This window comes from Bemisia tabaci, chromosome 8 (genome assembly GCF_918797505.1).
Source record: "Bemisia tabaci chromosome 8, PGI_BMITA_v3".
Classification (NCBI taxonomy): Eukaryota; Metazoa; Arthropoda; class Insecta; order Hemiptera; family Aleyrodidae; genus Bemisia; species Bemisia tabaci.
This window is the reverse complement of record NC_092800.1, coordinates 37,308,000-37,323,555: the sequence shown is the minus strand read 5'-3', so window position 1 is coordinate 37,323,555 and position 15,556 is coordinate 37,308,000. Positions and strand designations below refer to the sequence as shown.

The window sequence follows — 15,556 nt, the reverse complement described above, 5'->3', positions numbered from 1 at the left end:
GTGTTCCTAAAAGTGATCCCAATCTTCCGCGGATCCTTGTTGCCAAGGAGCCCACTATGGACTTGGTGAATTTTCAGTTTTCACGGTTGGCAGCAGTAGTCCCCGTCGGAGCTGGAAAGCGCGGATACAGGGTGTTCCAAATAACGGACCTGCACGGCTCATCGATGCTTTGTTCGAACGGGGGCTGCAGGTTGTGATCTGGGAATTCCCAAATTGCAAGGTTGGCAGCGGCCAGCACTGATCGAGAAAGGAAGCGATGATACAGCGTGTTCCGAAAACTGATCTAGAAGATTCTCGGATGCTTGCTGCCAAGAGAGGCGCGATTGAATTTCAGTGAATTCTCGATTCGCGCGGTTGGCAGCAGTCATCCGGAATAAAGGAGAGTGTGAAGATACAGAGTGTTCCCAAAGGTGATCTCGATTTTCCAGGGATCCTTGTCGCCGAGGAGCCCACTAAACTCGGTGAAGTCTCAATTTTCATGGTTGGCAGTAGTCATCCCGAAAAAAGGAGAGTCCGTAGATACAGCGTGTTCCTAAAAGTGATCCCAATCTTCCGCGGATCCATGTTGCCTAGGAGCCCAGTATGGAACTCGGTGAATTTTCAATTTTCACGGTTGGCAGCAGTCGTCCCCGTCGGAGGCGGAAAGCGCGGATACAGGGTGTTCCAAATAACCGACCTGCACGGCTCATCGATGCTTTGTTCGAACGGGGGCTGCAGGTTGTGATCTGGGAATTCCCAAATTGCAAGGTTGGCAGCGGCCAGCACTGATCGAGAAAGGAAGCGATGATACAGCGGGTTCCGAAAACTGATCCAGAAGATTCTCGGATGCTTGCTGGCAAGAGAGGCGCGATTGAATTACAGTGAATTCTCGATTTGCGCGGTTGGCTGCAGTCATTCGGAATAAAGGAGAGTGTGTAAATACAGAGTGTTCCCAAAGGTGATCTCGATTTTCCAGGGATCCTTGTCGCCGAGGAGCCCACTAAACTCGGTGAAGTCTCAATTTTCATGGTTGGCAGTAGTCATCCCGAAAAAAGGAGAGTCCGTAGATACAGCGTGTTCCTAAAAGTGATCCCAATCTTCCGCGGATCCATGTTGCCTAGGAGCCCAGTATGAACTCGGTGAATTTTCAGTTTTCACGGTTGGCAGCAGTAGTCCCCGTCGGAGCTGGAAAGCGCGGATACAGGGTGTTCCAAATAACCGACCTGCACGGCTCATCGATGCTTTGTTCGAACGGGGGCTGCAGGTTGTGATCTGGGAATTCCCAAATTGCAAGGTTGGCAGCGGCCAGCACTGATCGAGAAAGGAAGCGATGATACAGCGGGTTCCGAAAACTGATCTAGAAGATTCTCGGATGCTTGCTGGCAAGAGAGGCGCGATTGAATTTCAGTGAATTCTCGATTCGCGCGGTTGGCTGCAGTCATCCGGAATAAAGGAGAGTGTGAAGATACAGAGTGTTCCCAAAGGTGATCTCGATTTTCCAGGGATCCTTGTCGCCGAGGAGCCCACTAAACTCGGTGAAGTCTCAATTTTCATGGTTGGCAGTAGTCATCCCGAAAAAAGGAGAGTCCGTAGATACAGCGTGTTCCTAAAAGTGATCCCAATCTTCCGCGGATCCTTGTTGCCGAGGAGCCCAGTATGGACTTGGTGAATTTTCAATTTTCACGGTTGGCAGCAGTCGTCCCGGTCGGAGGCGGAAAGCGCGGATACAGGGTGTTCCAAATAACGGACCTGCACGGCTCATCGATGCTTTGTTCGAACGGGGGCTGCAGGTTGTGATCTGGGAATTCCCAAATTGCAAGGTTGGCAGCGGCCAGCACTGATCGAGAAAGGAAGCGATGATACAGCGGGTTCCGAAAACTGATCCAGAAGATTCTCGGATGCTTGCTGGCAAGAGAGGCGCGATTGAATTACAGTGAATTCTCGATTTGCGCGGTTGGCTGCAGTCATTCGGAATAAAGGAGAGTGTGTAAATACAGAGTGTTCCCAAAGGTGATCTCGATTTTCCAGGGATCCTTGTCGCCGAGGAGCCCACTATAACTCGGTGAAGTCTCAATTTTCATGGTTGGCAGTAGTCATCCCGAAAAAAGGAGAGTCCTTAGATACAGCGTGTTCCTAAAAGTGATCCCAATCTTCCGCGGATCCTTGTTGCCAGGAGCCCACTATGGACTTGGTGAATTTTCAGTTTTCACGGTTGGCAGCAGTAGTCCCCGTCGGAGCTGGAAAGCGCGGATACAGGGTGTTCCAAATAACGGACCTGCACGGCTCATCGATGCTTTGTTCGAACGGGGGCTGCAGGTTGTGATCTGGGAATTCCCAAATTGCAAGGTTGGCAGCGGCCAGCACTGATCGAGAAAGGAAGCGATGATACAGCGGGTTCCGAAAACTGATCCAGAAGATTCTCGGATGCTTGCTGGCAAGAGAGGCGCGATTGAATTACAGTGAATTCTCGATTTGCGCGGTTGGCTGCAGTCATTCGGAATAAAGGAGAGTGTGTAAATACAGAGTGTTCCCAAAGGTGATCTCGATTTTCCAGGGATCCTTGTCGCCGAGGAGCCCACTATAAACTCGGTGAAGTCTCAATTTTCATGGTTGGCAGCAGTCATCCCGAAAAAAGGAGAGTCCGTAGATACAGCGTGTTCCTAAAAGTGATCCCAATCTTCCGCGGATCCTTGTTGCCTAGGAGCCCAGTATGGACTCGGTGAATTTTCAATTTTCACGGTTGGCAGCAGTAGTCCCCGTCGGAGCTGGAAAGCGCGGATACAGGGTGTTCCAAATAACGGACCTGCACGGCTCATCGATGCTTTGTTCGAACGGGGGCTGCAGGTTGTGATCTGGGAATTCCCAAATTGCAAGGTTGGCAGCGGCCAGCACTGATCGAGAAAGGAAGCGATGATACAGCGGGTTCCGAAAACTGATCTAGAAGATTCTCGGATGCTTGCTGCCAAGAGAGGCGCGATTGAATTTCAGTGAATTCTCGATTTGCGCGGTTGGCAGCAGTCATCCGGAATAAAGGAGAGTGTGAAGATACAGAGTGTTCCCAAAGGTGATCTCGATTTTCCAGGGATCCTTGTCGCCGAGGAGCCCACTAAACTCGGTGAAGTCTCAATTTTCATGGTTGGCAGTAGTCATCCCGAAAAAAGGAGAGTCCGTAGATACAGCGTGTTCCTAAAAGTGATCCCAATCTTCCGCGGATCCTTGTTGCCTAGGAGCCCAGTATGGACTCGGTGAATTTTCAATTTTCACGGTTGGCAGCAGTCGTCCCCGTCGGAGGCGGAAAGCGCGGATACAGGGTGTTCCAAATAACGGACCTGCACGGCTCATCGATGCTTTGTTCGAACGGGGGCTGCAGGTTGTGATCTGGGAATTCCCAAATTGCAAGGTTGGCAGCGGCCAGCACTGATCGAGAAAGGAAGCGATGATACAGCGGGTTCCGAAAACTGATCCAGAAGATTCTCGGATGCTTGCTGGCAAGAGAGGCGCGATTGAATTACAGTGAATTCTCGATTTGCGCGGTTGGCTGCAGTCATTCGGAATAAAGGAGAGTGTGTAAATACAGAGTGTTCCCAAAGGTGATCTCGATTTTCCAGGGATCCTTGTCGCCGAGGAGCCCACTATAACTCGGTGAAGTCTCAATTTTCATGGTTGGCAGTAGTCATCCCGAAAAAAGGAGAGTCCGTAGATACAGCGTGTTCCTAAAAGTGATCCCAATCTTCCGCGGATCCTTGTTGCCAAGGAGCCCAGTATGGACTCGGTGAATTTTCAGTTTTCACGGTTGGCAGCAGTCGTCCCCGTCGGAGGCGGAAAGCGCGGATACAGGGTGTTCCAAATAACGGACCTGCACGGCTCATCGATGCTTTGTTCGAACGGGGGCTGCAGGTTGTGATCTGGGAATTCCCAAATTGCAAGGTTGGCAGCGGCCAGCACTGATCGAGAAAGGAAGCGATGATACAGCGGGTTCCGAAAACTGATCCAGAAGATTCTCGGATGCTTGCTGGCAAGAGAGGCGCGATTGAATTACAGTGAATTCTCGATTTGCGCGGTTGGCTGCAGTCATCCGGAATAAAGGAGAGTGTGAAGATACAGAGTGTTCCCAAAGGTGATCTCGATTTTCCAGGGATCCTTGTCGCCGAGGAGCCCACTAAACTCGGTGAAGTCTCAATTTTCATGGTTGGCAGTAGTCATCCCGAAAAAAGGAGAGTCCGTAGATACAGCGTGTTCCTAAAAGTGATCCCAATCTTCCGCGGATCCTTGTTGCCTAGGAGCCCAGTATGGACTTGGTGAATTTTCAGTTTTCACGGTTGGCAGCAGTAGTCCCCGTCGGAGCTGGAAAGCGCGGATACAGGGTGTTCCAAATAACCGACCTGCACGGCTCATCGATGCTTTGTTCGAACGGGGGCTGCAGGTTGTGATCTGGGAATTCCCAAATTGCAAGGTTGGCAGCGGCCAGCACTGATCGAGAAAGGAAGCGATGATACAGCGGGTTCCGAAAACTGATCCAGAAGATTCTCGGATGCTTGCTGGCAAGAGAGGCGCGATTGAATTACAGTGAATTCTCGATTTGCGCGGTTGGCTGCAGTCATTCGGAATAAAGGAGAGTGTGTAATACAGAGTGTTCCCAAAGGTGATCTCGATTTTCCAGGGATCCTTGTCGCCGAGGAGCCCACTAAACTCGGTGAAGTCTCAATTTTCATGGTTGGCAGTAGTCATCCCGAAAAAAGGAGAGTCCGTAGATACAGCGTGTTCCTAAAAGTGATCCCAATCTTCCGCGGATCCATGTTGCCTAGGAGCCCAGTATAAACTCGGTGAAATTTCAATTTTCACGGTTGGCAGCAGTAGTCCCCGTCGGAGCTGGAAAGCGCGGATACAGGGTGTTCCAAATAACCGACCTGCACGGCTCATCGATGCTTTGTTCGAACGGGGGCTGCAGGTTGTGATCTGGGAATTCCCAAATTGCAAGGTTGGCAGCGGCCAGCACTGATCGAGAAAGGAAGCGATGATACAGCGGGTTCCGAAAACTGATCCAGAAGATTCTCGGATGCTTGCTGGCAAGAGAGGCGCGATTGAATTACAGTGAATTCTCGATTTGCGCGGTTGGCTGCAGTCATTCGGAATAAAGGAGAGTGTGTAAATACAGAGTGTTCCCAAAGGTGATCTCGATTTTCCAGGGATCCTTGTCGCCGAGGAGCCCACTAAACTCGGTGAAGTCTCAATTTTCATGGTTGGCAGTAGTCATCCCGAAAAAAGGAGAGTCCGTAGATACAGCGTGTTCCTAAAAGTGATCCCAATCTTCCGCGGATCCTTGTTGCCTAGGAGCCCAGTATGGACTTGGTGAATTTTCAATTTTCACGGTTGGCAGCAGTAGTCCCCGTCGGAGCTGGAAAGCGCGGATACAGGGTGTTCCAAATAACCGACCTGCACGGCTCATCGATGCTTTGTTCGAACGGGGGCTGCAGGTTGTGATCTGGGAATTCCCAAATTGCAAGGTTGGCAGCGGCCAGCACTGATCGAGAAAGGAAGCGATGATACAGCGGGTTCCGAAAACTGATCCAGAAGATTCTCGGATGCTTGCTGGCAAGAGAGGCGCGATTGAATTACAGTGAATTCTCGATTTGCGCGGTTGGCTGCAGTCATCCGGAATAAAGGAGAGTGTGAAGATACAGAGTGTTCCCAAAGGTGATCTCGATTTTCCAGGGATCCTTGTCGCCGAGGAGCCCACTAAACTCGGTGAAGTCTCAATTTTCATGGTTGGCAGTAGTCATCCCGAAAAAAGGAGAGTCCGTAGATACAGCGTGTTCCTAAAAGTGATCCCAATCTTCCGCGGATCCATGTTGCCTAGGAGCCCAGTATAAACTCGGTGAAATTTCAATTTTCACGGTTGGCAGCAGTCGTCCCGGTCGGAGGCGGAAAGCGCGGATACAGGGTGTTCCAAATAACCGACCTGCACGGCTCATCGATGCTTTGTTCGAACGGGGGCTGCAGGTTGTGATCTGGGAATTCCCAAATTGCAAGGTTGGCAGCGGCCAGCACTGATCGAGAAAGGAAGCGATGATACAGCGGGTTCCGAAAACTGATCCAGAAGATTCTCGGATGCTTGCTGGCAAGAGAGGCGCGATTGAATTACAGTGAATTCTCGATTTGCGCGGTTGGCTGCAGTCATTCGGAATAAAGGAGAGTGTGTAAATACAGAGTGTTCCCAAAGGTGATCTCGATTTTCCAGGGATCCTTGTCGCCGAGGAGCCCACTATAAACTCGGTGAAGTCTCAATTTTCATGGTTGGCAGCAGTCATCCCGAAAAAAGGAGAGTCCTTAGATACAGCGTGTTCCTAAAAGTGATCCCAATCTTCCGCGGATCCTTGTTGCCAAGGAGCCCACTATGGACTTGGTGAATTTTCAGTTTTCACGGTTGGCAGCAGTAGTCCCCGTCGGAGCTGGAAAGCGCGGATACAGGGTGTTCCAAATAACCGACCTGCACGGCTCATCGATGCTTTGTTCGAACGGGGGCTGCAGGTTGTGATCTGGGAATTCCCAAATTGCAAGGTTGGCAGCGGCCAGCACTGATCGAGAAAGGAAGCGATGATACAGCGTGTTCCGAAAACTGATCTAGAAGATTCTCGGATGCTTGCTGCCAAGAGAGGCGCGATTGAATTTCAGTGAATTCTCGATTCGCGCGGTTGGCAGCAGTCATCCGGAATAAAGGAGAGTGTGAAGATACAGAGTGTTCCCAAAGGTGATCTCGATTTTCCAGGGATCCTTGTCGCCGAGGAGCCCACTAAACTTGGTGAAGTCTCAATTTTCATGGTTGGCAGTAGTCATCCCGAAAAAAGGAGAGTCCGTAGGTACAGCGTGTTCCTAAAAGTGATCCCAATCTTCCGCGGATCCATGTTGACTAGGAGCCCAGTATGGACTTGGTGAATTTTCAGTTTTCACGGTTGGCAGCAGTAGTCCCCGTCGGAGCTGGAAAGCGCGGATACAGGGTGTTCCAAATAACCGACCTGCACGGCTCATCGATGCTTTGTTCGAACGGGGGCGGCAGTTTCTGATTGGGGAATTCCCAAATTGCACGGTTGGCAGCGGCCAGCACTGATCGAGAAAGGAAGCGATGATACAGCGGGTTCCGAAAACTGATCCAGAAGATTCTCGGATGCTTGCTGGCAAGAGAGGCGCGATTGAATTACAGTGAATTCTCGATTTGCGCGGTTGGCTGCAGTCATTCGGAATAAAGGAGAGTGTGTAAATACAGAGTGTTCCCAAAGGTGATCTCGATTTTCCAGGGATCCTTGTCGCCGAGGAGCCCACTATAAACTCGGTGAAGTCTCAATTTTCATGGTTGGCAGCAGTCATCCCGAAAAAAGGAGAGTCCTTAGATACAGCGTGTTCCTAAAAGTGATCCCAATCTTCCGCGGATCCTTGTTGCCAAGGAGCCCACTATGGACTTGGTGAATTTTCAGTTTTCACGGTTGGCAGCAGTAGTCCCCGTCGGAGCTGGAAAGCGCGGATACAGGGTGTTCCAAATAACGGACCTGCACGGCTCATCGATGCTTTGTGCGAACGGGGGCTGCAGGTTGTGATCTGGGAATTCCCAAATTGCAAGGTTGGCAGCGGCCAGCACTGATCGAGAAAGGAAGCGATGATACAGCGTGTTCCGAAAACTGATCTAGAAGATTCTCGGATGCTTGCTGCCAAGAGAGGCGCGATTGAATTTCAGTGAATTCTCGATTCGCGCGGTTGGCAGCAGTCATCCGGAATAAAGGAGAGTGTGAAGATACAGAGTGTTCCCAAAGGTGATCTCGATTTTCCAGGGATCCTTGTCGCCGAGGAGCCCACTAAACTTGGTGAAGTCTCAATTTTCATGGTTGGCAGTAGTCATCCCGAAAAAAGGAGAGTCCGTAGATACAGCGTGTTCCTAAAAGTGATCCCAATCTTCCGCGGATCCATGTTGACTAGGAGCCCAGTATAAACTCGGTGAAATTTCAATTTTCACGGTTGGCAGCAGTCGCCCCCGTCGGAGGCGGAAAGCGCGGATACAGGGTGTTCCAAATAACGGACCTGCACGGCTCATCGATGCTTTGTTCGAACGGGGGCGGCAGTTTGTGATTGGGGAATTCCCAAATTGCAGGGTTGGCAGCGGCCAGCACTGATCGAGAAAGGAAGCGATGATACAGCGGGTTCCGAAAACTGATCCAGAAGATTCTCGGATGCTTGCTGGCAAGAGAGGCGCGATTGAATTACAGTGAATTCTCGATTTGCGCGGTTGGCTGCAGTCATTCGGAATAAAGGAGAGAGTGTAAATACAGAGTGTTCCCAAAGGTGATCTCGATTTTCCAGGGATCCTTGTCGCCGAGGAGCCCACTATAATCTCGGTGAAGTCTCAATTTTCATGGTTGGCAGCAGTCATCCCGAAAAAAGGAGAGTCCGTAGATACAGCGTGTTCCTAAAAGTGATCCCAAACTTCCGCGGAACTATACTGCTCCTAATACGTACTTCGGATTGAAATGTCCAGTTTTTTGGCGAAAATCACCCGAGAATATCTTCAATTTTTTTTTTTTTTTTCAATTTTACCATGGTTTTTATTTCATAAGCACGAATGATTTATGAAAACGATTTTTCACATTTTTCTCGCCAACCTTGTTGACAATGCATGCATTTCCTCAAGATTTGACTTTCTCAAAAAACATTTGTCACCGGTTTTTCGGCGATTATAGCTTTACACCCAATCAATTAACGCTTTAAAAAAACAAGTAAATGTAAGCAAATTACTTTGCTAAAGACGGTAGCTTTGGTACATGCGGATGATCAAAGTTATCAAACGCAAAATTCTCATAAATTTATTAAATACTAATTTTCTTAAACATTTTCCTCGCCAGTATTGTATTATATTTACTCCAAAAAAACATCAATTCTGCGGATTACCATGTACATTTCCTCGAAATTTTTTTGGGGATGGTGAGAGGTGGTGGTTTGGGTGGGGGGGAGGATCGATGCTTTCATTCTGAGCATTAATCGTAGGTTTTGCAAAACTCAATCCAGCAAGAAATTCTGAAACACTCGTCTCTCAGGCTCAAAGGAAGCGAGCTGGGCCGTTTCGTCCCCTCGCTAAAATATTTAAGGGAAGCACGAATTGAAACAAAGAGAATTGACCCGAGGGTCAACTTTAAAATGATGGTTGGGTAGGTGTTTATTTAATTTGCCCTGAACGGCCGGCAATTCTTTTTCTCCGCGAGGAATCAATTTGCAGACTCAATCGAAGTGATTGCCTCTCTCTCATTCTTATACTTACCAACCCTCTCCGATCGCAACGCATTCCGACTAATTTCAAGCCACCCTCCTAAATACCGGGCGTTCTGCTCGCCCGTCTGCCGCACAGCTGTATGTGACAGCAGCCAGATTTTTTGTCTAAGTATTTGTCTATTGGACACGACAAAACGAAGGTGTAATGGAGAAACTTGATTGGTGCGTCTCGTGCATCGCCGTCGTGGATTACCCGTCGACGTGCCGGTCACCCGCGGGCCGATTATTGAAATTCATAGACAAAGTAAGAAAAAGAAAAGAAGAAAAGAAAAAGGAGAAAAAGAAGGAAAAGAAGAAAAGAAAAAAAGAAGAAAAAGGGGAAGAAGAAAAAAGAAGAAGAAGAAAAGGAAGGAGAAAAAAGAAGAAGAAGGGAAGAAGAAAAAGAGAAAGAAGAGAAAGAAGAAAAAAAGAGAAAAAAGAAGAAAATAAAAGGGAAGAAAAATAAGAAAAAGAAGAAAAAGAAGAAAAAGGAAGAAGAAGAAGGAAGAAAAGAAGAAAATAAAGAAATAAGGAAAAAAGAAGAAGAAGGAAGAAAGAAAAGGAAGAAAAGACGGAAAAAAAAAGTGGAAAATAAGGAAAATAAGGAAAAGAAGGAAAAGAAGGAAAAGAAGGAAAAGAAAAAGAAGAAGAAGAAGAAAGAGAAAAAAAGAAAAAAAGAAATAAAGGAAAAAAGGAAAAGAAGAAGAGGGAGAAGAGGGAAAAGAAGGAAAAGAATGAAAAGAAGGAAAAGAATGAAAAGAAGGAAAAGAAAAAGAAGAAGAAGAAGGAAAAGAAAAAGAAGAAGAAGAAGGAAAAGAAAAAGAAGAAGAAAAATCAGTAAAATAAGTAAATGAGAAAGAGAGGAAAAAGGAGAAAAAGAAGAAATAAAAAATACTCAGATATTTTCAAACCTCGGCCGGCAAGTTTTCTCTCATATCTAAGCAATCCATTCCTAATTCAAATTATCCACGGAAATAAATGCGCATTTCCGGAATTGCTCCTGAGCTTCCATTCAGTTTCACTCATGAGACACCTCGTATTTCAAGCCTGTTCCCGCCCGGTACTCGGGACCTTCGGCTCTCCCCCTCTTAAATCCTGTCATCAATCCATCTAATTTATTAAGCGCTTAAGTACATTCTAAAAGTCCAGGATAATTAGCGCAAGTTAACAGGACAAGCGCTCAGAATTTAAAGCTCTCCATTAATCATGAGTTCAAACCCTCGTTATTAACACTTGGAATTTCTTCGTCGGTGAAAAATTCGATCGTGGAATTATCATTTAATCCATTCTTTCGTGAACCTTTACTTCATTACTAAATGACAAAACAGTTACTTTTCTTTTTAAAAAATGTATACCTAAGACGTGGAAAATCATGAATCAATTATAACTCGTTGATAGGAGCGATGTGCTCATGTTTAATCGGAGTTATCGAAGTTTTTCATTTCCTTTTATTAGGAAACCAGTACAGAAAAATTATCGGTAATTTCTGCATATCGACAGCTGAAAGCGAAAAATCCGTTTCACCGTTGCAACGTTTGAAAATTACAGATTAATTTTGACATTTCTAAAAGAAAATTGACGCAGAGATATCTTATTGATTTTTTTTGTGAATGATTCTGAATGGTCAACAAAAATTCACAGAAAATTCAGAGAACAGGTCGATAATTTTCTATGAAAGAAAAAAAAAGAAAATGAAAATGAGCGGAGATTTGCAGCGCCACATAATCGGAGACACGCGTATTTTTTACATTAGCCATCGATAATTCGATATACATAGGACAAGCACTGCTTCTCTGAAGAAATTTAGGAGTAAATGGTTAAATTTTCATTTTACCATGTTGGTACAATACGCACTAAAAATAAGGGCATGGATAACAAAATCCGAGCCAGCACTGAACCCGCCGAGTAAAGTTTTAACATATTTTACTGGAGGCAAGAAAGTTGACAGCAAAAAACACAAATCCGGTTAAATGCACGGAGGATGTTGTTTGGCCTACCTCAAGAATTGAAGGCGAATTACCTGGCAACGAGTTGCGATCTGCACACCGCTCCTCGTGTTAATTCTGCTTCCAACGAATTCTAAGTTAAAGAACGCGCAAAATCGCCTACACGACGACTTCAAACACTCGAATGACCCGCATAATCGCTTTGAATTTCTTCATTTTTTTCTTTTTTCTAAAACGCGGTTCCTATTGGTCGGTGTATATCCGTAATAGATTCAGATTTATGTAAACACTAGAAGCATGCTTGTCTCTCTGGCTCATGAGAGCGCAGCAGTTCGGACGCATGAAACCTTCTATACTGAGGTCCCTCTCCTCAAGACGAACTTTACCTTCTCTAAAGAAATTCTATCCCTCCCCCCCCCCCCACGGTTTACCTAAAATGTCGCCCCTAATTCCGCAGTTGGCGAAGTGGGTCTAGACCCTATCAACGATGAATCGCACTGGCTGTCGGTGGAAATGCAACTCAAGAAAGGTTATTTTCTTTTTGCCTTGAGAGGAGGAATCGCACTTTTCTGTTTCTCGAAGGCACATAAGTGAGATTTTTGAATTTTGCCCCGATATAAGAGGAAGGGGCGGTCTCGCTCAGAAGTCTTAAACACCTCCATTCCAGCAAGAGCATTCCAATGTCGCTAACCTTGCAAACATAAACGATCATCTATACAGTTTCACCTCTACTCCCAATAAACTATGAATTCAAGACGAAAATTACCGTCGCAAAGTTTACTTTTTGCAAAGAATGTACCTAAGTTGCACAATCCTAGCAACATTGAAATGCTCTCTTAGTTCCTTTTTGTAAAATGCGATCCAATTGGTTGTTGCTGCAAAAAATAGTTTCCCACAACCTGCTATACAATGCTCCAGTGACCATGTAAGTTGGCCCGAGCACTAACTTTTCGGGAAGAAAGCCTTTCCCCTACCTGGTTTCTCACTTAATATCCGCCCGAGTTTTCGCATATCTTCCGTTTCTCCTCATCGCAGCTTCCATCAAACCGCAATTGCCCGGAAACTAGGACCGCACATCTTATCTGATAAAATCTTTCGCCCTTTAGACCGATTCTGGAGGGTTAGGCTAGACTAGTCGATGAGTCAACTGTTGATCTAATTTCATTACGTGAACGTAGAAGAAAAACGGGGTAAAAAATCACTAATGTGTGATCAATTTTCAAGGACAATTCTGTAATTTCTCCTACGATTTTAAATAGATTAAAACGCGTAATATCCAAAATATAAGCTCAGATTCGGATTTCTCGTGAAAAACTGATGCGATTTCATGCATCAAATTTTAGAATAGCGTGAAGGAAAGAGGTTTAATGACGTAAAAAAACACTAATGTGTGATCAATTTTCAAGGACAATTCTGTAATTTCTCCTACGATTTTAAATGGATTAAAACGCGTAATATCCAAAATCTAAGCTCAGATTCGGATTCTCGTGAAAAATTGATGAGATTTATGCATCATATGTTAGAATAGCGTGAAGGAAAGAGGTTTAATGACGTAAAAAAACACTAATGTGTGATCAATTTTCAAGGACAATTCTGTAATTTCTCCTACGATTTTAAATAGATTAAAACGCGTAATATCCAAAATTTAAGCTCAGATTCGGATTCCTCGTGAAAAATTGATGAGATTTCATGTATCATATGTTAAAATAGCATGAAGGAAAAAGGTTTAACGACGCGTATAGATTCTGTCGTACTTCCTCTTTGAACTACGCCGCCGCCTGTCGCCCGAGTGAAACCGAACGGGGAGGCGCCATTTAGCGCCGGCTAAGCGTTCGGTTTCGTCGCGAGGAATTTCTCACGATAAATTCTTATTCTTCCTCCTCCGCTGACCCACTGAGCACTACCCATGTTGCCACGTTGCATTCATATGCTCGAATCAGTATGTCTACGTTACGTCTCTTTCCTTCACGCTATGCTCGGGTATGATACATGAAATTGTATCAATTTTTAACGAGGAATCCGAATCTGAACTTCGATTTTGGGTATCACGCGTTTTAAGTCAAATTTTCCAAATTTGAAAATCTGAAAATGACTGACGTGGCTTAAAATGTCATCTCGGCTCCTGTTCGATGGATTTTCCTGAAATTCGGTGTCAGGGTATGATACATGAAATCACATCGATTTTTTACGAGGAATCCGAATCTGAGCATCGATTTTGGGGATAACGCGTTTTAAATCAAAATCTGTCAAAATTCAAAATTCGAAAATCCGAAATGGCTTAAAATGTTATCTCGGCCCCTGTTCGATGGATTTTTCTGAAATTCGGTGTCAGGAGGTATTTTTCGACAGGAAATTCGAATTTTTAGTCTATTATTTAAAATTCTCAAATTCAAGATGGCGGACGTGGGCTAAAATGCTATCTCGGTTTCTGTTTGTTCGAGTCTTGTGAAACGCGGCATCACACGGTATTTTTCAACGGAAAACTCGAATTTTTAGTCAACTTTTTAAAATTCTCAACTCCAAAATGTTGGATGTGGCCTAAAATGAGCCCCGGTTCTGGCCTCCGTTTCTGTTCGTTAGAGCTCTGTGAACCGCGGGATCAGGGGTACTTTTCGACGGGAAACTCGAATTTTTTGCCGATTTTTGAAAATTCTCAAATCCAAGATGGCGGACGTGGCCTAAAATGCTAAGTCGGCTCCTGTTCGATGGATTTATGGCGCCCCCTTACTACATGCCCACTCTTGTATTTCTGTACAGCCGCAAATTTAGGGTCAAGGGGCGCCTGACCGTCTATGGACCAGGTGGTGTTATTGTCCTGAAAATTTACCTTTAGACGGCAATTCTCTTATATTTTGTCTATGGTTTTTATGCCCCCCCCCCTTCTCGCGGACTCCATTTTCACTTTTCTTGTCTCCTTCTTCCTTCCATTTCCCCCCTTCTTCCTTGCTTTCACTGCCCAACTTTGTTTCCTTTTCCTTGTTTCCCCTTGTCCTTTCTTCCCTTTTCCTTTCCCCCCTTTTTTTCCCTCTCTTCTTCTTTCGTGGCGCCCCCCAAAGGCTAGGTGCCTGTGTGCGCCGCACGCCCTGCACACGCCCTAAGTCCGGGCCTGCATTCCACCCGTCCCACCCTGCACAATCAGGTGGGAAGTTGTATCCTAGGTCACGCCCTAAGTCCGGGCCTGCATTCCACCCGTCCCACCCTGCACAATCAGGTGGGAAGTTGTATCCTAGGTATGTCTGCATCCAAAAGATTAAAAAACGCATGAGAGGACCCTATCGACGGTGTAAGTTCGCAACCACGCACATCGGTTTGCGACGTGGCAGACTTCCTGTCATACTTTATTTTTTAAACGGGAAACTACTCACCGGCAATTTCTTAACACTGCCGTGATTTTTCTTTTCTGTGAGAGGAAAATTCTGCAAAAACTTCAATGAATGATGTCACTTTGATCTCCTTTTAAAAAAATAATGTAGTGGCGGAGATTTTCAAATACTGCAAACGAAATATCGACGGTGAAACTACCAAACCACGTATCTCGGTTTGCGACGTCGCAGACTTCCTGTCATACTTTATTTTTTAAATGAAAAACTACTTAACATCCAGTCTTGAAAATTTCTGTGATTTTTCCTCTTTGTGCGGAGAAAATTCCGTGAAAATTTCAAGGAATGATATTGATTTGGTCTACTTCAAAAAAATAAAATGTGAGCGTAGATTTTTAAACACCGCAAACGAGATACGTGGTTTGGTAGTTTCACCGTCGATATGTGGTTTGGGGACGTTTACGCCGTCGTTACGGAAAAAACTATGTATACCTAGGGGGAGGAAAGTTGGGAATCGACGTGTCCTGACCAAACCATGGCCAAACCCGCAAGCACCGAGTACCGAGGCGAAAAGCTGTACCAGCACACTCACGAAAGCTGTTAAACATGAAGTTCCTAAAAAGCTCAGAAGACGGCAGCACGGAGCATGAAGTTTCATTGACGTATAATACAATCTAGACCGCGCATTGGGCCCGACTTTAGGCGGGGAAGGTAAGACAGCTAGGAGGGTAAAGACGCGCCTTCAGCCTAGTTGATACCGCCGGATATACGAGCTAAGTGTACCCGTACCAGGCAACGGCACTGGCAAGACTGGCATTTCCACGAATTCCACCATTGTCTCGCCGGTACACTTGCTGTGTGTTGCTGGGTTGCCTATCGTCTCGCTTGAATTTCGTAATGCGCGGTCTAGATTGTATTATACGTCAATGTGAAGTTTATTCACTCCTAATCTATGATTGGTCAAAAGTTAGCACTCGTGGTTGTTTTGGAACTCATCTCTGATTGGTCGATATACCGGTGCTG

General features: G+C 45.9%; 1 long non-coding RNA gene across 1 annotated transcript in view; it reads right to left on the bottom strand.

The window, feature by feature from the left end:
- LOC140225200 (uncharacterized) overlaps positions 1-15,143 on the bottom strand; it is a 40,504-nt gene extending 25,361 nt beyond the window's left edge. The window contains exon 1 of the long non-coding RNA XR_011900329.1: positions 15,026-15,143. This is a non-coding gene — a long non-coding RNA (uncharacterized lncRNA). The remainder of the gene's footprint in view (positions 1-15,025) is intronic.
- Positions 15,144-15,556: the final 413 nt, after the last annotated feature.